We start from the raw sequence: 22,086 nt of genomic DNA, 5'->3' as shown, positions 1-22,086 counted from the left end.
CATTATTTGTGCCTAGACTGAAAGAGATTTAATATTGATTACTTAACTGCATTTCCTGTTGCTCTTATGAGGAATGCTGTTTTGCTAAAGGTCCTCTGTTTCAGTCACTGAGAGTGTTTCTTTCCTGATGTGTCTGGAACTGAGCAGCACCATCAGGGGCTTCTAGAAGTCTCTGGGAGCCTCAGGGTCTGATGCTGGAAAGACATTATATCCATCCTGGGCTGCGTGCTTTCCTCACTGTTATCGTCGTCGTCACCACCATTATCATTACTGCCATCGTTACCAGCATCACTGCCGTCGTTACCATCATCGTCGTCGTCGTCATGGTCGCCGCCATCGCTGAATGTGGCACTCACAAGTCCTGGCACTGCTCCAAGTGCTTTCAATCTGTTACTCTGTTGACGTCATCACGAGTCTATAAGGTAGTGTCGCCATCCCCATTTGAATGAGGAAGAAGTTGAGGCACAGAGAGGTTAAGAGACTCACCTAATGTTGAACAGGTGGTGAGCTGCAGAGTCTGGGCTCAGACCCAGCAGCCTGGTCTGACCTCCATGCGCTTACCCACTCTCTGTTTTGCACAACACGCCCTCGATCTCCCTCGACAGCCTTTGCTCTCCATCGCTGGGACTGTGTCCGCACCTCAGCTGTCCCCAGAATGTCCCTCGCTGCCCCTGAGCCTTTGTCGACACGCTCACCCTCCACACTTCCCTCTGGGCCACCTTCTCCTGAAGCCCCTGCTAGCATCTCTCCCCAGCTCCCGACGCTCACAGCGCTGCTGCTGTCCCCTCCTGGCACTGACCACCTGCAGCACCGCGCTGAGAACCGCAGAGGCAGGTCTCCAGTTGGACAGACTCTAGTGCCCTAAGCAACCCCCCAGGATGTCCAGGGACAGCCTGTTGTTACCCTGATGATGGCACTGGGTCAGGGAGGAGGCGTTTATCACCTGAAATTCCTGGTCTCTCAATGTCCTCACATCACAGCCCACAGAAACGACATGGCCACGGCATCATTCTGGTTTGACAGGCGTGTGCTGCTCCCCCCCCCAGCGTGGGGCCCCCGGCTCTGGATGTAAGCGCGTGACGTGGGCAACTGAGAGATACTGAATTTGAATGAGATCAGATTAAAGCAGAGAAGCCTGTCTTCCCCCACAAGGCGACTGTGCTGGCACCTCCTAAAGGGAACTCACTCTCCATCTGATCTCCCTGCTGGAGACTCCATTATCTTTTCTTACAGAGAATCTAGCCTCTACACCTCCACAATTTTCCTGCTGCAGCAAGATGCGGACAGGGACTTAGAACAGCGTGTGTAATAGACCCAGACTGGGCTTCCCCACTGCAGCTGACAGGGGCAAACCAGCCTCCCGGTGAGCACGTCCCCTTCCTGGGCAGCCCAGGAAGGAGTGGCCTCTGTCATTGTCCCCTCTGAGACCCCAGCCCAGGAAAGACCCCCAATCTCCCCTGGCCAGTGTGCAGATGAGAAGACCAGCTTTCAGGATGTTCACTCAGTGCCGGCCATGCTTGGGGAGCTCTGATTACAGGACCAGGTCGCTCAGTCCTCACCCTGACGTGGGGAGAGTTTATCCTCAGTTTTCGGATGGGGAAACTGAGGCACAGAGTGGTCCATTCCGTTGTCCAAGGACACACGCTGGTGAGTGACGGGACTGAGGTTGTCATCACCGTTATCGTTATCTTCTCCACAATCATAATGACCCTCATATCAACCCCTCCTCGTCGTCACCGTTGTCATAACTGCCCCTCCCTTCTTCCTTTTTACTGAATGAGAGTCTTTCTTTGTCTTGTCGTTGATTTCTTTGAGAAAGCTGAGTCATTTTTTTCCTTTCTGCTTTGGCTTAACTTGTTTCTCTATAAAATAACTTTTTAGAACTTATATATATATTATTCAGATACTTACAAGGTAAATATTCAGACATTATGAAATTAAGACTAAACAATCATTTATAGAATAAGAAGAGAAAAAACTAATAATTCATGTTCACCAGTAATATTTAGATGGTTCTCCTTCTTTGTTTGTATTCAAAGGTATGCAAAACTTTTCTTTCACCAAACATAGGATAATACGGCACGTGGTATTTCATAACCTGCTTCTTCCACTGGACGCTGTGCTGTAACATCTCATGCCCGCTCTCACCCATGTACCTGTGCCTCGTGATGTGAAGCCGGCACAGGTGACACCAGCCAGCCTCTCCCGCCTGTCCTCCTCGCGGCTCAGCGGGCGAGCGTCTGCACCCCCGTCCCCACTTCCCATAGGAGCCCCACTTGTTCATGGTCCTCAGTTCCTGACCTGCCTCCTGTGGGAGACCCCCTCACCCACATGTTCTCTCAGGCCCCCTCCCCACGTGGGTCATAGCTCATAAATGATCCCCCTCGCTGCCTTGTCACATTTCCCGAGAAACTTCTCACTCCAGACCCTGGGTGGTACTGGGGACACACAGACACCCCCGCTGACCTTTCTTGAGCACTGACAGGCAGCAGGCATTTACTATTTACTTGTCTGGCTTCCATAATCCCATAGCAAGCCCATGAGGTACGTTCTGTTATGTCCCCGACTCAGGCATAGAGAAGGTGAGGTAGAGCTTGCACAAGTGAGAAGCAGGCTTCACCCCAGGCCGTCAGAATCCAGAGCCGAGCCCCTAACCGTCCTGCTGGCCCATGGCCCCTGCCTGTGCGGAGGCCAGCCTGCATCAGAGGAGTCTCCACCTGCCCAGTCCTGTGTCCCGAGAAAGGCCAGGCGGAGCCCTAAGTGCTCTGTGCAGCTAGGACGCGTTTAGTTGTACAGGACAGAAAACCCAACTCTAACCGGCTTTAGGCAAAGTGGAGGGTTTCAGATTCAAGCTCCTCCACAGTCTAGGGCCAGAGCTGCCCTCTCCAAGGCTGGATTCAGAGCCGGTGATGCCATCAGGGCTCACTTTCCCTCTCTCCCTCTCACGGTCTGGTTTCTTCTTCCGGGTCAGCTTCCTTCGCAGATACACTCTCCCTGATGGACGCAGGAAGGCTGCAGCATCTCCAGAGCTCACACTCTCTCAGCTACAAGTCCAGTGGGGGTCACCTGCCTCTGTCCTGGAACTTGCACCAGTGGAATGTGACAGGAGTGACGGGTGTCCCCTCTGATAGAAGCTTTAGGAACCAGTGTGTCACTCTCTTCCCTGCCGCAGTGAACAGCAGCGTTCCAGACAGAAGCTGCCTCGGTAGCCTGGGTCCTGGAGTGACAATGACGTGGAGCAAATCCACAGCCACGACAAGACGAACACGCAGCATGAGCACGAGTGAGCGTCTGTTTTGGTGAGTACTAGACCTGGGGTTGTCTGTCGCTGCAGCATAACCTGGCACGTCCTGCCTGATCTCCGGTGCACGGACGTGGTGCGTCTCGGCCGAGGGTCTGGATCCGGCATCGCTGCGTCTTGTTTCCCCCAGAGAGCCGAGTCCACACGGGGACCCAGTCAGCACCTGGTGACAGATGGGGGCCAGTCCCCTGTCCACGTCGCTCCTCTTTATCTGGTCTCTGCGCTGGCTCCCTTTTCCTATAAAGTCTCTCTGGCCACTGGCCCTCCTGGCTTCAGCCTGAAGCACCCAGCAGGGCTCCAGGCGCTGGTCAGGAGCAGGTGATCAGCTCCAGCTCACCCTGCTGAACCGTGGACATGAGTCTGGTTTCCCTCAGTTCTCCTTGTGAGCTCGGGCATAACGGGATCTTCCCTGGAGAAGGTAGCTAGGAGCCTGCCTTAAACTGACACAGGAAGGGAATAAAAGCCCATCACCGGTTTTCAAAAAAATGTTTTTCTGTACAATTGTGGAAAAACTAGGGCACTGGCTGCCATAATGTTCCCTGAAGTCAGAAAGAGCCAGGGCTCTAATTTAGCCTTTGTTCAGCAGCAGACTCACTGGAGCTCCATCGAGCAGGAGGCGGCGTCCCTCACAGAGCAGCCTGTCCTCACCCCACAGGACACGGCGCCCGCGGAGGAAGGACTGTGTCGTCATCGATCAGAGCTTCCTGCACTCAGCCTGCAGCGCGCCTCCTGACGCAGCCTGGCCCCTTCCCATCTACGCTCCTCCTCGACGGGGCCTTCGTTCCTGGAAATTAGTTCAGTAGATGTACCTGCGTGTATGTGTGTGCGTACATGTATATGAATAAAGCCTTCACTGCAGTGTTTACAGACATTTCAGACCAGCAGCCACAGAGGCGTGCGTGGACGGGGGCAGGTTAAACGCCGCGTGTTCGTCGCTCACAGGGACCCCGTGCGGCTCCTTTTAGACATGAGGCTCCTGCATGTCTGGCCCCCGGGGGTGGGGAGGTGCTCCAGGCTTGGGCAGTGGGGCGCTTGCTCCAGGACTAGGGGCTCCAGTGAGGGAGCAGAGCTGGAGCGGTCACGTGGCGGCCAGTGGGGTGCATGGGCAGCGGCGCCTGGGTGTGACCTCTGCAGGGTCCCTGCTGCCCGGCCTCCGGAGAAGGGCCTGTTTTCTGGGTCCCCGGCAGTTCTGTGGACCCTGAGAGCAGAGGATGATTCCCCTTTGTCCTTAAGACAGAGAGGGTGTCTGCTGTGGCACCGAGAACCCTGGACCCCGGAGCCTGCTCTGCGTCCTGTACCCTGAAGGGCAAGGTCGCACAGGGGTCTCCCTGGCTCTGCACCTGGACCACAGGCTGGCAGAGGGCAGGCCCTTCTCACCTGTGCTTGTCCCCATGTCACCTCCTGCAGGACAGACTGGCTGCAGGGCTGACTGCACGGAATCCCCCATTCACGTTGCTAGTCTCGGGTGGGGTGACAGGGTGACAGTGACGCAGGGACACACATGGCCGGAGCCCCGGCTGACTCCGGGCTCTCACTGGGGCTGAGGATGGGAAGCACACGATGCTGTGACTGGTCACTGGGAGGAGGAAAGTGCAGGTGGAGGCCGAGCGCTGAACGCACAGAGGAGCCCCAGGGCAGATGCGCGGTGGGGCGGGGTGGGCGCTTCCCGTGGGCAGGGCCTGCTGCAGGGAACCGGCCTGTCCCGGGGGCTGGGGCAGGGGAAGCAGGTGCTGAGAATCCTGGTTCCTGCTGAGGGGAGCCTCTGTCTGGGGGGAGGTCGTGGCTTTATTGCTCTGTGGGGTTAACTCTCTGTTCACTAAAATTAACCAACTACAGTGAGGATGTGGGGCAACGGGACCCCTCCTACACTGCTGGTGGGAATGTAAATGGGTGCAGCCACTATGGAAAACAGTATGGAAATTTCTCAAAAAACGAAAAATACAACTACCATGTGACCCACCAATGCCACTCCTAGGTATATATCTGAAAACTAAAACACTAATTCAAAAAGATACATGCACACCAATGTTCATAGCAGCATTATTTACAGTTGCCAGGGTGTGGAAGCAACCTAAGTGTCCATCAACAGTTGAATGGATAAAGAAGATGTGGAATGGAATACTACTCAGCCAGAAAAAAGAATGAAATTTTGCCATTTGCAGCAACATGGATGGACTTAGAGGGCATTATGCTAAGTATATTAAGTCAGACAGAGAAAGACAAATACTAATATCACTTATATGTGGATTCTAAAAAATACAGCAAAGGTTAATATAACAAAAAAGAAGCAGACTCACAGATATAGAGAACAAACTAGTGGTTACCAGTGGGAAGAGGGATGGGGAAGGGAATCGGGGAGTAACAGGTACAAACTATCAGGTATCAAAGAAGCGACAAGGATACATTGTACAGCACGGAGAATACAGCTTAATTTTATAATAACTATAAATGGAGTATAACCTTTAAAAATGTGAATCACTATATTGTACACCTGTAATGTATAATACTGTACATTAACTAGACTTCAATAAGAAAAGTAAATAAAATTTTAAATATAAAAGAACGCAAATAACAGAGAAGAAAATAAACTAACTGTAAATCACACCTGCCACGTTGGCACACGCTGGTCTCGGGGATTTGCTGCTGCTTCTGCTTTAGGAAGAGCAGGGCCTCAGGTGGGGCTCGATGAGCAGCATTTAGCAGGTGCGACTCCAGACAGCTGACCGGAGGCCTCTTCGCTGTGTGTCTGCGTGTCTGACATTGTGTACAAACCGTTGCATCCCTATGGACACCGGTGGAAGAAGGAGTCAGCTGACCGGGATGGGAGGAGCCACTCGGGTGGAAGGAGGGGGAAGTCAGGTGCAGCAGGGTTGGCCTCGACCTTTCTGAGGAGTCCCTGAACTTTCCACTTTGCTTTTATTTCTGCTTTTAGCAGCTTCACCGAGTTACTATTGGCACAAGATGAAAGGCACTTACTGATCATTTTGGACATGTGTGTCTCCTTGTGAAGTCATCACCACAGTCACAGTAATGAGCATATCAGCACCCCAAATCTCCTTGTTCCCTTTTGTCCCCTGCCTCCTGACCGGCAACTAAGCCCTGCTGGCTATCACTGTAAAGAATTTCCACTTTCTAGAATTTTATATAAATGGAATCCTGCTATTTACACTCATTTTGTCCGGCTTCTTTTACCCAGAAAGACTTGAGATTCATGGGGCGGCATAGAGCTTAGCTCATCCTTTTCATTGCTGAGTCGTTCCCTGTACGCATGGACCACAAATTGTTTTCCATTCCACTGTTGATGGACATTTGAGTTACATCCAGTTTTCTCTCATTACACATAAAGCTACTGTGAATATTCCTGCACATGTTTTTGCTTAGACACTTGGTTTCATTTCTCGTGGGTAAGAATCTAGGAGTGGATTGATTGGGTCGTATGTATGTGTGTGCTAACTTTTCAAGAAACTGTCATGTTATTTTCTGAAATTCTGCCATTTCACACTATTGCTAGTCGTGTGTGAGAGTTCTGGCTGATTCACATCCTGTGATGTGATTCGCACCCTGTCCCGTCAGTCTTCGTCCATTGTAATAAGGTGAGCAGTGGTATTTTAAAATACCTTTTTGGGGTATGATTTATGTACCAAAACATGGGCTTATTTAAATGTGCAACTCAGTGGTTTTCAGTAAATTTAAAGAGTTGCACAACCATCACCATAGATTTTAGAACATTCCCATCGCCCCCCAGAATATTCCACTCAGTTCTCCCCCCAGCTTCTAGCAACCAGGAGTCTACTGTCTGTGTCTGTGGATCTTCTTTCGTGACATTTTACATGAACGGAAGGGCACCTGAGGAGGACTTTCACATCTGGCTTCTTTCACTTAGCATCATGATTTGGTGATTCACCCACGTTGTTGCTTGCCTCAGTGCTTTGGTCTTTTATTGCCAATTAGTATGCCAGTAAACACATATAACACATTTTGTCTCTTTATTCACTATTATGGCTATTTTAAATGTTTTGGGGTTTTGGCTATTATGTTATGCTACGAGCATTTGTGTACAAATCTTTGTATGCATGAATGCTTTCATTTATCTTGGGTAGACAGACACCTAGGAGTGGAATTGCTGGATCATATTGTAAATTTATATTCATTAAAAAAATTGACATACGATGTTGTGGTCTGAATGTTTGTGTCCCCCCAAAATCAAAGGTTGAAATCCTAGCACCCAAGTTGATGATACTTTGAGATGGAGCCTTTGAGGGCTGATTAGGTCATGAGGGTGGAGCCCTCATGAATGGCATTGGTGCCCTTAGAAAAGAGGTTCAAGAAAGCTCCCTTCCCCTTCCACCATGTGAGGACACCCTGAGAAGAGGGCTATGAACTAGCACCTGGGCTCTCAACAGACACTGAATCTGCCAGCACCTTGATATTGGACTTCCCAGCCTCCTGAACCGTGATAAATTTCTGCTCTTTATAGGCCACCTGGCCAGTTTATGGTGTTCTGTTACAGCAGCCCAAATGAACCAAGACAGACTATTTTCCAAAGTGGCTGTACCATTTTACATTCCTACTAGCAATGCATGAGGATTAAAGTTATTTCATCTACTTCTCTCTTTTATTCCCTCCAGTGTTACTGAGATGTAATTGACACATAACTTTGTACTAGTTTCAGGTATACAACAGAATGATCACCACAGTAAGTTTAGTTAAAATCCATCACTTTACAAAGTTACAAACTGAGATGTGATGAGAACTTTTAAGATCTACTCTCTTAAACATTTTTTTAAATATCTACTCTCTTAGGAACTTTCAAACATTCAATACAGAATTGTTAACTATCACCACGCTGTGCATTACATCCTCACCACACACTTTTTGACATTTATTACTATCTTTTTTATTGTCATTCTAGTAGGTGTGAAACTGTATCACACTTGAGAATTTTATTTTTCTAATGATTAATGATATTGAGAATCTTATCCTGAACATATCATATATGTTGTATCATATATGACATACGATATATACACACACATATTTGTCAGTATTTTTGTAGCATCTGTTCACATCTTTTGCCCATGTTTTATTGAATTGTTTTTAATGTTGACTTTTGAGTTCTTTGGATATTCTGGATACAAATATTTTGTCACTTATGTGATTTGTAAATATTTTCTCCAGTCTGTAGCTTGTCTTTTTATTCCATTAATGCCATTTTTTTTTTTTTTTGCAGAACAAAAGGATAAATTTTGGTAAATTTATTGTTATTTTTTAAAGGTCATGCTTTTTGTTTTACATCTCATAACACTTTGCCTAAAGTATGGCATGAATATTTTCTCCTACATTTTCTTCTAAGAGTTTTATGGTTTTCCTTTTTTACATTTGACCAGTGCTTGGTTTGCTTTTGTGTAAGGTACAAGGCTTCCTTTGATGATTATTTTATTTTTTATGTTTTGCATATGGATGTCAATCTTTCCAATACCATTAGACAAAAAGACTATATTTACTCCACTGAATTAGTCTTTCAACTTGTTAAAAAATGAGTTTCCAATATTACTGTGGGTCTATTTCTAGATTGTATTTTCTGTTCCCTTGATGTAAATTTTCACTTTTTCATCAATACCACACTCTCTTAGTTACTTTAACTTTATATGAATTCTTAAAATGAGGGAGGACGTTCCTCTTAACTTTTTTTCTTTCTCAAAATTATTCTGGCTGTTCTACCTCATTTGCCTTTTCATATAATTTTAGAATCATCTTGTCCCTATCTACAAATAAATCTTGCTACAATTTTTGTTGTATTGCATTATACATAGAGATCATTTTGGGAAGAACTGATACTCTAACTCCTGAAACCTCAAATACATGACCACAGTATGTCTCTCCATTTACTTAGATCCTCTTTAATTTGTTGTGTCAGTGTTTTGTGTTCAGATTACAGATCCTGCAATGTGTTTTGACCGATTGTAATTGTATTTTGTGGTGAAGATTTGTACTTCTTGTACATAGAAACGTGATTCATTTTTGTCTGTTAACCTGTATACTAAGACCATGTAAGACTCATTTATTAGTTACCAGAGGGTTTTTCCTTTTTCTTTTTCTTTTGGTAGATTTATTGAGACATTCTTCATAGAGAATCATGTTGTCTACAAATGGAGACAGTTTTATTTCTTCTGTTTCAACATATATGACTTTTATTGCTCTTTCTTGCCCAGTGCCCTCCCTAGGACGTCCAGACAGTGTTTGATAGGAGGGGTCAGAGTGGACATCTTCACTGTGCTACAGTCTAGGGGGAATATTCAGTCTTGCACAACTAGGCATAACTTAGACGTGTGTGTGTGTGTGTGTGTGTGCACGTGCGCGTGTGTGTGTGGTGACCACTATCCAGTTAAGGAAGCTCCCTCTAATCCTTGTTTGCTGAGAGTTTTTATCATATAGATATATTGAATTCTGTCGAATGTTCTTTCTGTGTTTTTGATATAATCATGTGTTTTTGTTTTGTTTTTTTCTCAATCTGTTAATGTGATGCCTGTTGTTGATTGATTTTTGAATATTGAACTAGGCATATATGCCTGGGATAAACTACAATTCTTTGTGTAATATTAAATTTTATTTTTTTCATGATTCAATTAAAAAATATTTCAGTGATGATTTTGTGTCTGTGTACATAAGGGATATTGTTCCCTAGTTTTCTTGTCTTGTGGTTGCATGATTCTGGTATCAGAGTAGAAATGCTGGCTTCTAAAGCCAGTTGCTAAATGTTTTCTTCTATTTCCTGGAAGGGACTGTGCACACTTGGTATTTTTCTTTAAATAGTTGGTATAGTTCCTTGCCTTGAAGTCTACTTTGATAATAATATAGGTTCTTTAGATTTCATTTGATTTATGTTCCATAGTATATCTTTTTTCATCATTTTAGCTTATCTTTCTTTGAATAATGTATTTAAAGTGGGTTTCTTGCAGACAGCACATAATTTTTGTATGCATGGGTTTTTTCAAAAAATATTCTGACAGTATTTGACTAATGGGACAGATAGTAAATTGGGTCTCCACTGCAGCTCTTCCGTTCTTCATTTTAGGCACAAAAGTACCAGAGACATTATGCAGATAATGGTAATAGCTGTGTTCCAGTAAAACTTTATTTACTAAAGCAGGCGCTAAACTGAATTTGGCCCAAAGGCTGTAGTGCACTGAACCCTGTTTTAGGCTATTTATATTTAACATAACTATTGATGTGTCTGAATTATATCTAATCATTTATTAGTTTTTTCTCTGTTTGCTGCCTCTGTTCTTAATTCCTCTCTGTCCCTTTTCTGGCCCCTTTTATAACATACGATTTTTTTTTTTTAGTGTTCTATTTCAATTTATCTATTTTTTAGTATTTTAATTTATCTGTTGAATTTTTAGTATACCCCTTGTATAGTTGTGTGTGTGTGTGTGTGTCTGTGTGTGGTTGCTCTAGGGGTTAAAATGCACTTACTTAACTTTTCACAGTCGACCTAACACTGATATTTTATGATTTCATATGGAACGTAGGAACAGTAGCTGATCTAGGCCCCCTTACCTTCCCACATTGTGTTACAGCTGTCCTGTGAATTACATCTACGTACCTTATAAACCCCATCAGACAGTGATACACTCACTGTCATGTGTCTCTGTTGGAAGCAGGACGTGTTGCATTAGGTGATAGGACCGGGTGTGAGCAGGCCGTTAGTGGGAGCTTCCATGTCCATCTGGGTAGGAACGGGCTCTGGGTGAGCTTTGCTGTGGCCGCAGGTGTCAGAGGCTACATGTTCCCCTCATGCGTTTGTCTGGGGTCCCCTGGACTTGGGCTTCCCCACGTGCTCCTCCACAGAGCTGCTGGGTCCTGCAGCTCTATCAGCCCTAATCACGGATGTTACACCAGAGCCCTGCTGGTGTGGTTGTAGGTTTGGGGGAGGAAACTGATCTACAATCTTATGGTGAAATCTCTCTTTCATCACTCATCTCTGAGTCCCTGGGCCACGTCCTCCACGCGTGCTCCTCCAGGGGGATGGATTCCTCTCCCCTCTCAGGTGAGACAAAAGTTGGAGGGACTGCAGTGGGGCAACCCTTTCTCCAGGCCAGGAGAGGCCTCAGGACTGAGCTTTGGAAAACTCCCACCCGGAGAGCAGCCCCTTTGCTACGGAGAAGCCTCTGGGCACATTCACAGGGACTCCTCTTCCCTCCCTCTGCCTGAGCCACTGGGATCTTCCTGGGTCTTCCCGGGGAGAACCTGGTGGGGCTCCTGGAGATAAAACCCAGGACGGCGTGGGCACCCCCCGACCCTGCGGCCACCAGGAGCTTCTCGCCCTCATGCGGGTCCTCACTCAGGCTCCGCCATGGGTCAGTGTCACCAAGGTGTTCCTGCCAGCTGCTGCCCCAGGTGCGCAGGTCCTGGCCTGACCCTCTGCGTCCCCCGTCTCCAGATTTGAGGTGGTGGTCTGTCACGAGACCTCACTTCTCCGATGTCTCCAAGCAAAGTTGATTTTTAGTTTGTTCAGCTTTTCCTGGTTGTGGATGAAAGAGAAAGCTTCCAAGTTCTGGAATGTCAGAGCTGAAACCAGAAGTTTCATCTTTTAAAGAACTGAAGAGAGAAAAACAGCCTATTCTGAGGACCCAGATACTTAACCTTTTCTGCTGTTTCTCCTCCCCTTGTGAAGTCCTGGGTTTCCTCTGGTCTCTTTCTCTGCGGCCTGCGGAGGTGCCGCATCTTTTCTTTCACAGCAGGTCTGCTGGCGACACGTCTGGTTTCCTGCTTCTGAGAAGGTCTCAGCATCACCTTTACTGAAGGGTGTATCACCGGATGTGGAACTCTGGTGGACTCCATTTCTTTGAGCCCCGGAACCACTGAGTGTTCTGCTATCGTCTAATTTTATGTCTTCTCATGAGAACCGTGAGGACATTCCACACAATGACACACACGCAGGGAAACAGTGCGTGGAATGTCCTCACGGTTATTTCAAGGTTATTCTTTGTGTTTGCTTCTCAGCAGTTTGATTCTGATATGTGTACACATGACTCTTTCTGAATTTATCCTGTTTGGGGGTCACTTGGTTGTTTGAATACATAACTTTGTGTTTTCGCAAATTGGGACGTGTTAGCAATTATTTCCTTCATCACACTCTTCCTCTCTTTCTGGAATTCTGGTGACATGAATGCTGGGCTTTCGTTTGTTTGTATTTGTATTGTCCCACAGTCTCTGAGTCTCTGTTCCGGTTTTTCAGTATTATTTTCCTAGTTTCTCAGAATGGATAGTTTTTATTAATCTGTTATCAAGGCACTGACATTTTCCTTTGTAAACTCCATTCTGCTTCTGAGACCAGACAGTATTTTGTCTTTTCCTTATTGTATATTTCAGCTCTAAATTTTCATTTGTTCCTTTTTTATCTTCTACTTCTTATCTGAATCTCTTTCTTTCCATTTGTTTAAAGACTGCTCATGTTTCTTCTTGGAGCATAGTTATAACAGTTGTTTTAAAGGTTTGTCCACTAATTCCAACATCTGTGTCACCTGGAGTTGGTGTCTCTTATTTGGAATTCCCTCTTGCAAGATATTGAGATGGTTCTGTTCTTTTTATTTATTTTTTTAATCTTTATTTATTTATTTATTATTCATTTAGGCTGTGCTGGGTCGTAGTTGCAGCATTTGGGATCTTAGTTGCGGCATGCATGCGGGATCTAGTTCCCCGACCAGGTATTGAACCTGGGCTCCCTACATTGGGAGCACAGAGACTTACCCACTGGACCACCAGAGAAGTCCCGGTTCTGGTTCCCTAATGGCATATAATTTCAGATTGTATCCTGAACAGTTTAAATATTACATTACATGACTCTGGATCTTGCTTAAATTCTAAGGGGAAGGCTTGTGTTAGCGGACAGTTGACCTGGTTAGGCACATGCAGCAAGTCCCTGCCTTCGTTGCATGGGCTGTGGTTCAGTTTCCGTTCCAAAGCCTTGGAAGTGCTATGTGTGTCTGTCCCTCGTGTGCTCTAACCATCAGTCGGCCTGGGACCTGGGCACCGGTCTACCCTGGGCACAGTCTTCAAAGCCTTCGGTGTGCTGATGAGTAACAGAGCCCATAGGCATGGGTCAGGGTGAGCCCAGTAGTAGTTCAGAAACGCTCTTGTAGTTAGTGCCCTTTCTTGGTCTCCGTCTCCTCTGCCGTCTCCCTGACACGTTACGGCTTGCAGGATCCCCCCTTTCGTGTTCCTCCCCCCGCCCCACAGCATTCCAGCTAAGGAACCTGGTGTCTTAGTTTCCCTTTCTGTGTGCACAGTGCATACCCACTGCCGGGGCTTGTGCTAAGGGCAAACTGCAACCCAGGACACTCATTACATCTCCGTGCGTGATACCGAAGCCTCCGGAATCCTGAGGGACCAAAAGAGGGAACTGTCCAGAGAACTTCAGGACAGCGTCAGTGGGACACTCTGCAGAATAAGATGGTCGTCCAGATCTGCATTATTTATGTGCAGTGGTCTCTGTAGTATGGTGAGGGATGGCGGTAGGTGACGAAATGGCATTTCTAATATGGTCCCACTTAGGTATCAATGAGGTTAAACATATTATGTGCATTATATGTGTGCCTTATTTTAGACAAAGTTCCAAAAAATGGAAAACATACAGTATTAATGTTAACGATGATTTTCCTGATGATAGAATGTGGATGACTGTACTTTCTTTCTTTGACGCCCTGTGTCTTCTGATCGCCTCTCCCTGCCATCAGCGTGCATCACTTACACAACTAAACAAATGGAAAGCTTTTAAAACTTGGCCTTGTTTGCTGGCACCTTCCTCCCTGGGCACGTGTCTGGGTGAGAATGGCCCCTGAATCTCCCATCTTGTGAAACGCACGTGCATTATCTCTCACTGGCAGAGCAGAGATCACAAAAATTCAATCAAAACAGCAGGTAGAGTGGACACAGACATCCAAGTACAAGGTGAATCTCGGAATGCATCAGTAGTCTTATCCGTGCATGAGCTTTACAGTGTCTCGTGTTTTCTTCCATGTACTAAGATGATCTACAAGTGAATAATTCCCAGCTAATTTATCCTTGCCTTCAGAACACATGAGTTCCCCTTTTAAATTAATGATTTCATCCCAGGAGAATTATGTTTAAAAAATGTCTGCCTTGGGCAAATATTGAAACAGTTGGGCTCCCCGATTCACAATGACTGGTGGAGGGGCAGGGCCAGGATGTCCTTTACTGGGGACGGGGACAGAGAAGGGGATGTCCACCTTGGAGGAGCCTCCGTGGGTCTAACAGCCCCTCTTTCACTGCTTCCATCTTTATCTTCTTTATCGGACCTCAAGACAAATGGGGTGAACTAATCACACTACACACAGTACGTGTCATTGGTCTGCACATGGATTCCATCTGGTTTTATTATTATTTTTATTCCCCTTTAGTCCATTCCTCTCCTGCTCTTATGAAATCATAAAACTGTGTTTACTAGTATCTTTTTTATTTTTATTGAATTTTTACCTTATTTATTTGAGTATGTTTATTGAGACTTTGTCGTAAGATTTATTTTTAGAAATTCCTTGATCTGTGTTTAATGACTATCTTTTTTCTTTAATGTGGTCTTGCAAAATGTGCACTGCTGTTTTGTGGGCATATATTTAAATACACACTGATGGCATTGTGTTATATATTTCATTCTGTTTATGACAATTCTCATTTTTTACAAATAATTATGTTTTGACCAGATGCTCATGTTGCTAAGTGCACAGTGCCTGCCTTGTTTTCGGGCTGCATCCTGCTCCGAGGCGGGCACCCACCACGTTTTCCCTCCACGTTCCCAGGAAGCCTCCAACTCCGGCCACCACATGCACGCTCAGAGAACACCCTCTTACACGTCCCTCGTGGACCCGTGTCAGCATCTCCCCAGGTGTGTGCTGGAAGACAGAGGACCGCGTGACCCCCATGCCACCTGCTCTCCCCACAGCCCACAGGGTCCCGCACACCTGCCAACCAGAGACCCTGGGCTGGGAGAAGACCCCCAGCTGGGGAGTGATAGTTCACTTTACAGAAACCTCTTCTATAAAGACACACGCAGGTCAGGGTCCAAAGTACACGTCTAAACACACAGCTGGACATCACAGGCACATACCCAAGTCATTCCAGGCAGAATTGTCACATTTAGCAAATTTAATTGCAGATAAATAACAAGAAATTCTTACTCTCAGTATGCCGCATGGGGTTTGCTCCTAAACACGGTGGGGGGGGTCTATTAGGAGGAGGATGGGCACGTGGACGGGGCACCGCCTGTGAAGCTCCCCTGAGCCCCTGCACGCAGCCCACCTGGGTGGGTGGGGTGACCACAGCGACAGCAACACCAGAAGGAGAAACACTTTAGATGCTACGTGAAAACCTTCTCCTGCTGCACGCTCTTCCCTGGAAGGTTCTCTGTGAGTGGAGAACGAAGTGTAGCCTGTAGCTAAGGGGTGAGTGTGGCAGAGAAGTAACGTTTTCAGTGTGGATGGACGTTTCTCAGGCACTGCTGATGAGAAGCCCGTGGAGGGGAGGCAGGTGGAGGTGAGGAGGCCCAGGTCTCTGCAGGGCAGGAGGGACGGGGTGCCAGGGGAGGGTTGGAGGGCCTGGCCCAGGGAGATGAGTTCTAAGCAGGAGGAAAGTAGTAAAGGTGGGTGGGAGCTTCTGGGTTGGTGGACACTTGGGGATTTGGGGAGACGTGCACTTGGGGAAGGGGTGGAAGCTCTGTGCCCCTTCCCCATACCTTACCTTACACGTCTCTTCCATCTGGCTGTTCCTGAGTTTGTATCCTTTTATAATAAACCAGTACTCTAGATCTTTGAAATCAACCCTATGAATCATCTTATTTAAATTTTATTTCTGCTCTTTCAAGGAGTAAACTGGAAAATATTGCAAATGCAGAAGTAGCAGCTCTGAAGTTACACAAGTAGCCAAAGTTTTTGATCAGTATCTCAATTTTATTACTTTGGAAAATGATATGCTTGTATGATGCAATCAAAATAAGGAAATGTTTCATATTGTGCCATTAACAGTCCAGATATCACAGACGTGGAAATGGAAACTGTTATGGACCGGAATGTCGACAACCTCTTCTGCTTTTCTGTTACACTGGGTACTGTTCCTATAACCAGATATTCAGCAGGAACTGCAACAGAAATGGTAGCAATGAAACCAGATAAGAAACTTAAGGAACATCTAAGAGATGCCAGAAGCAGTCTGTCTACAAGTGATGCCCTGGGGAGCTGGCCACTTCAGCTTCCAAAGGCTTCATCAGTCCTGTTGACAGAAACATAGATTTGGGAACTCCTTTACACCATATTTGGACATATCAGTACTAGGTGCATGATGTACTAGATTTCCACATACATAGATTTAATCTGGAAGAATCTTTGGGAGTGAAAAATTCCCCGGCTGGTGCTAGTTTGGTCTAGAGAAAAAACAAGAAGTCTTATGATCTAACTCCAGTTGATAAATTTTGGCAGAAACGTAAAGGAAGTCCATCCCCAGAGGTTTCAGGATCAGTTCAGCAAGAACTGGAATCTTACAGAGCACAGAAAGATGAGGTCAAACGTCTTAGAAGCACTGCGGGAACCAGACGGGGAGATGAAGGGGCCATAAGGATGCTTTCTGACAACATCGCTCAGCTAACATCAGCTTTTGGTTCTTTGCCAGAACTCTTCGGAGGGGAAAAAAAACCTTATTGATCTCCATAAAATGTTGGCACTTCTGTCTTAGGACATATAAAGGCAAGAAAACTGGATGTGTATTTTGACTGTAAAGAAAAAATAGTGAGCAAACTACTCTGGATAAATTTCTTCAAGATGTAACACCAGACCTTGATGCAGGAACTCCAGAAGATAAAATGAGGCATTTCTTATCTGTTATGTAAGCGCACAGTAAGTAGTTTCTGAGGTTGATTTGAAGCCATACAAAAAAGCTGTAACTGACGCAGGATGCAACCTTAACCCCCTACAGTATATCAAACAGCGGAAAGTTTTTGCAAGGATGGCCTCAGCTCCTGCCAGCTCGGGCATTGCTGCCACGAGTCACGAACGCAGGATCACAGTTTGTGATGCGAGGACCGAAGAAGGTGGTACTGAAACGGCGCAACCTATCTGTCTTCGTGGAGATGCAGTCAAACCCTGAAACTGGTGACTGTAGATATTTTGATGCCAAATGCTGCCAGGAGATGACAGCTCAGTTCCAAGGAACAAAAATCCATTCCAAGCATCAATTGTTTTTGTGCTGGGAGAAGAAACTACATTGCGTATCAAAAGCTTGTTGACAACAGAAAAGGAAACACATTTTATATCGCTGCTGCCGACTTCTTCATGCTGCATAGTTCATGAAACAGCTGTCACAACTTGGAAAAAAAACCAGCCAGGAGGAGCTCTCCAAACGGCTGTCCGTGCCTCCCTGGACCCAGCTCGCCTCCTGCCAACTGCAGTTTGTGAGTTGCAGCTCGTGCTGACGCGGCGGGACCCTGCACAGCCTCCGCTTTGTCGTCAGGGTTTTTATTCCCCTCCTGGCAGGTCACCCTTTGATTCCTGTTCAGCTTTAACGGGTCCTCCTAACAGTGGCTGGTGACGCGTCAGAACTAATTCCTGACCTGACGCTGATGGCTCCCATCTTTGGCTCCTCGTATCCCCAGGACACCTCCAGGCGTGGTGGTGTCCTACTTCCTCTTCTGTGGTTTAACAAAGGGCTCGCCCGGCGTGGGGACACCTCCACGTGACACGTCCCACAGCACAGGCCACGCCCGGCCAGGCGGGACCAGAGTTCAGAGCTGCTTTCTAAGGGGCCGTCGTCAGGGACCCCAGGGGGCGGGTTCACCTGTGCTCACAGACCTGTGTCAACCTCCGGCCGTGGTCAAGTGGAAACCGTGGCGATCGCTGTGGACACAAGCGGCCTGCGTCGCACGTGTGCTGTTTTGAGTGTCGTTTGTTCCCTCTGCTTCCAACACAAACCTCGATTTTGCTTTGGGAAACCACATCTTCCCCACCTGGAGTTGTTGTAATACCTCGGGACTCGGTTTCTCCTCAACCCAAGCATTTCACAGTCATATCCTCACGTTTCCCGGGAGAACAGCAGTGATCTGGGGACGAGCCTTCCCAAAGTCAGAGCATCGCAGGAGGTGAGACACTGTCCCAGTCACCGTGCATATAACTTCCCCAAATTCAAATAAACCGCACCTGCCCTGGGATGAGGAGACCACCATCCCTCCGCTGTCTCTCCTCTCAGGTAAACGCTGGGCAGCAGGTGTGATCCTGGAGCCCCACCTCCCAGCTCAGAGCTGCGGGTCACCTGCCTGACGGGCCCCTTTCTCACCTGGGCCGGGGGCTCTCCGCACTTGGTCCTGACCAATCTCTCTGGCTCAGCAGCTGGAAGGGCTTCAAAAAATGTCCTCAGAGACAGGAAACGTGGAAATTTCCATGGAGCGCTTGAGTTAAGTCCACGCAGATGCAGACTTTCCCATGTTCACAGGGCTCCCAGCTCCCCTCTGGGAGGGACCAGTGGAAAGAGCCGGAGTGGATGAAGCCGTTCGTGGCCGAGTGTGAGATTCGCGGTGAGAGACGGTGTTGATGGCCTAATGTGGGGATTATTCGCTCCCGCCAGCACACTCCGTCCCCACCTGCTCCCCCAAGCCTGCTCTTCTCCCATCCCTCTCACATCCAGCTCCCCATCTCCTTGCTGAGAACCCCCAGGAGCCCCCCACCCCTCCACAGTACTGGCCAGGATGCCCAGCGGTCCGTACCTGGACAGGTGTGGAGGTGGGTGTGAGACGCCCTGGAGGGAGCGCACAGGTCGGGGCTCTCGGAAGTGGTCGAGGGAACCCCAGGCGAAGCACCACCATCACTTGCTCCAGGGTCTGATGACTCCGCCCGTAAGTCAGGGGGTCCAGGCACATTTTAATCTCCAGGTGATGTTCCCGTGAGGCTCTCAGCAGTGTAAAGAATGAAGGACGTTGTCCACTGTTTATTCAAGTGCTGTAAGTATCTGACCCCACAGTGGAAGAGCAGCAGCAAGACGCCAGCTGCAGAGATGGTCCTGGGGCAGGTGCGCTGGTGCTGCACTGCTGCCCAGGGGAACGACACACTGACACCCCCGGCCCCCAGCTCAGCTCTGAGCGCTCGGTGGGGGGGGGGCAGAGGGGACACAGACGTGCGCAGTGGTCACGAGGTTTCGTGGCGCGCAAGTTCCCTCAGCTTGTCAAAGTCTCCACACTTTATCTCATGGAACTTGCATTTGCTCTTCCCTCTGTCTAGAACGTTCCTCCTGCTACATCGACATGGCTGGCTCCTTCTCTGCTTCCATTCTCAGCACCAAAGTCAGTTCACAGAGACCTCCTCTGAGCCCGTGGAAGTGTCCCCACCTTATTCTCTGTCTCACCGCTGTCCTTTTCCTGTTGTAGCAGCTATCACTATCTAAAAGCGGCTTGGCTTTCTTCTTCTCATTTTATTGCTCGCTGGCTGTTTCCTAAGAGGGCAGGGACCGCGTCATCCTCGCCCGCCATTTATCAGCAGCGTCAGGGACACAGTGGATGACGACGAAACTCCCCTGAGTGCATGCAGGAGCCAGCGGATGGCAACACCTTTCATGAGTCTGATGGAGAAGCTCTTCCAGGTTTTCCTCCTCCAACCGGAAGTGTCCTCCCTGCTCCCACATGGTAGGGAGGCAGCTGCTCGCAAGTCAGGAGGCCGAGGAAAGGGTCGGGGCCTCACCTGTGTCTCCCCAACCCCACGCCCCTCCTCCCAGCCCGGCTGTCTCTCTTCCTCCTTTTCTCTCTTCCTCGTCTTCCCTCCACCTCTCCTCTGCTTCTCCCATCTCCTCCCAGCTCAGCTACTCCCGGGACTTGGGTGAGTAGCCCCTTTGCCCACCCTGAAGTGGCTGAAGGTCCCGCCTGCACCCGCCCTCCAGATTCAAGATGGTGTCAGACCCAGAAAAGCCTCCTCAGCCCTGGGCAAACCCTACTTCCTGGTGAAGAAACCAAAACTGGTTTTGTTCCTCCTGGGCTCTAAAGCAAAGCTCACATTTGTTACGCTGCACATAACCATTTCTCCCAAAGCACTCTCAAGTGGCACAGATTTCTAAGCCATCAACTCAAGTGTGTAAAATAACTAGATTCTTTAATGACTAAATATAGTTTCTCTCTAGAGCCCTCTCTGTGCCTAATGGCAGAAAACAACAGACTAAATTCCAGGTGAATAGTATCAATGCAGGGCGGTAGACTTTTTTTTGAGACAGTTGGGGAGCATTCTCCCTCCTTTCTTAGGTGCCTCCAAGCAGGGTCACTTGGGGTGGGGGTGGGACTTTCAGCTGTCACCACCCTTGCTGACATCTTTGGACCATGCCCACACCCGTTCAGGGTCTGGTCCTACAATGTTCAGTGTGTCTGATACTGTCACACCCCCTGAGCCAGCACAGCTGTCTTTGTGTCACATCCCCTGAGCCAGCACAGCTGCCCTTGTGTCACACCCCGTGACCCAGAACAGCTGTCCTCGTGCCACACCCCCTAACCCAGCATAGCTCTCCTAGTGTCTCACCCCCTGACCCAGCACAGCTCTCTTCATGCTCTGTCCCTTCCTTTGCTGTAGGACTTTGTCTTCTATGGGACCTGGGTGCCCTCATTCTTCTCCACATACCAGGATGTATGGGTCTCCCCTGGGTCCCCTCTGCCCTGAGGCCCCACCAGCCACCTCCTCTCTCCCTGACCTCACTCTGGTAGTGTGGGCTCCTGTGAGGTTACTGCTTCCAGAATCCCAGGCAGGAAGCAAACCCAAGTCCCCTCTGTTTTCAGACCCCAAATTTATCAGGGGTGCCTGGCACTTTCCATTTCAGAGCTGACTTTGGGGAGGTGTTGGGTGCAAGACCCCTTCTCATGCCTCTCCTCTTTCTTCTGGATTATTTTTCTTCTCCAACCCAGAGATAATCTTGACCTATTTGGGCTGGGAAGCAACTGACTCTGAAGATATTCTTCCAAGTCTCTCTGTGTCACAGCGGGACAATGTCTTTGAGAAAAACCCCTTAAAAAAGTAATATTATTCCTTTGTTTTCTGTTTCTCCTACAGTGCTTCCTCTGGAGCAGAAACCTCCAGGGCAATGACCAGGGTGGAGTGGGGGGTGGTAAAAGAGAAGCCCAAGCCTAGAAAACATCGGTCATTTCCTCACAGTATTATCCTGCCAGTGGGGTATCGGGGACCTTCCCATCGTGGAATTACGGCCCTGGAGACCGCTCTGGGGTGACCCAGCACCCGACCTGGGGCTGAGTTGCAACCCCCGACCCAGGCCCCAGCTCAGTGGGCACCTTTACGGGCAGCAGGAGAGTAGTTCCTTGCGGAGCATCCCGACAGAGTCATGAGTCTGGTCACGGGGCCCCAAGGCCTCCTCAGAGGGGGTGGGAGCAGCTGGAGGTCCCCAGTCTCCTGAGATCATGTGGGAGGGGCAGAGAGGTCCTGGAGAGGCCCCGGGGGAGGAGGAATCACAGAGACCTGCAAGGACCGACGTCTGAGGGCCCCATGGGGGTGATGACATCCCAGTGAGGCCAGGCGCCCCTCCCACAAGGTCACAGCGCCACGTGGCCCACACACCAGTCAGCACCTCAGAAGGTGACTTGGGCTGACGAGGCAGAAAGTGAGTGTATGTAACAGATCCTGGGGCGAGCAGTGAAGGGTCGGGAGCACGGAGGGCAGGGCAGGACCCGGCCACCTTTGCTGTCACTGCCCATCCCCCAGCCCACCCTGGATGCAGGGGAGGGGGCTCGCGTGTTCTGATTCGGC

General features: G+C 48.4%; 2 protein-coding genes and 1 pseudogene across 6 annotated transcripts in view; all 3 read left to right on the top strand.

The window, feature by feature from the left end:
• LOC309639896 (uncharacterized protein) overlaps positions 1 to 4,164 on the top strand; it is a 28,581-nt gene extending 24,417 nt beyond the window's left edge. Inside the window, exons 6-8 of one of the 3 annotated variants that reach the window (XM_082417757.1) lie at positions 2,040 to 2,185; positions 3,173 to 3,299; positions 3,432 to 4,164. The gene's annotated coding sequence lies outside the window, so the exon portion shown is untranslated. Of the gene's footprint in view, positions 1 to 292; positions 3,300 to 3,431 lie in introns of those variants that run through there. The other 2 variants (XR_014251912.1, XR_014251913.1) reach the window with 2 other exon arrangements.
• An 800-nt stretch (positions 4,165 to 4,964) lies between these two features.
• The window catches only part of LOC309640086 (uncharacterized protein), a 36,394-nt gene continuing 19,272 nt past the window's right edge, over positions 4,965 to 22,086 (top strand). Inside the window, exon 1 of one of the 2 annotated variants that reach the window (XR_014252003.1) lies at positions 4,965 to 5,136. The gene's annotated coding sequence lies outside the window, so the exon portion shown is untranslated. The remainder of the gene's footprint in view (positions 5,137 to 22,086) is intronic. The other variant, XR_014252004.1, reaches the window with a different exon arrangement.
• Positions 11,713 to 18,783, top strand: LOC309640063 (sec1 family domain-containing protein 1 pseudogene; annotated as a pseudogene). The gene is made up of 2 exons (XR_014268577.1): positions 11,713 to 13,805; positions 14,196 to 18,783. The product of XR_014268577.1 is annotated as a sec1 family domain-containing protein 1 pseudogene (transcript).

Source organism: Balaenoptera physalus (assembly GCF_965194825.1).
Source record: "Balaenoptera physalus genome assembly, chromosome: 12".
NCBI lineage: Eukaryota > Metazoa > Chordata > Mammalia > Artiodactyla > Balaenopteridae > Balaenoptera > Balaenoptera physalus.
Note: the sequence above shows the minus strand (reverse complement) of the source record. Positions and strands in the feature narration are given on the sequence as shown.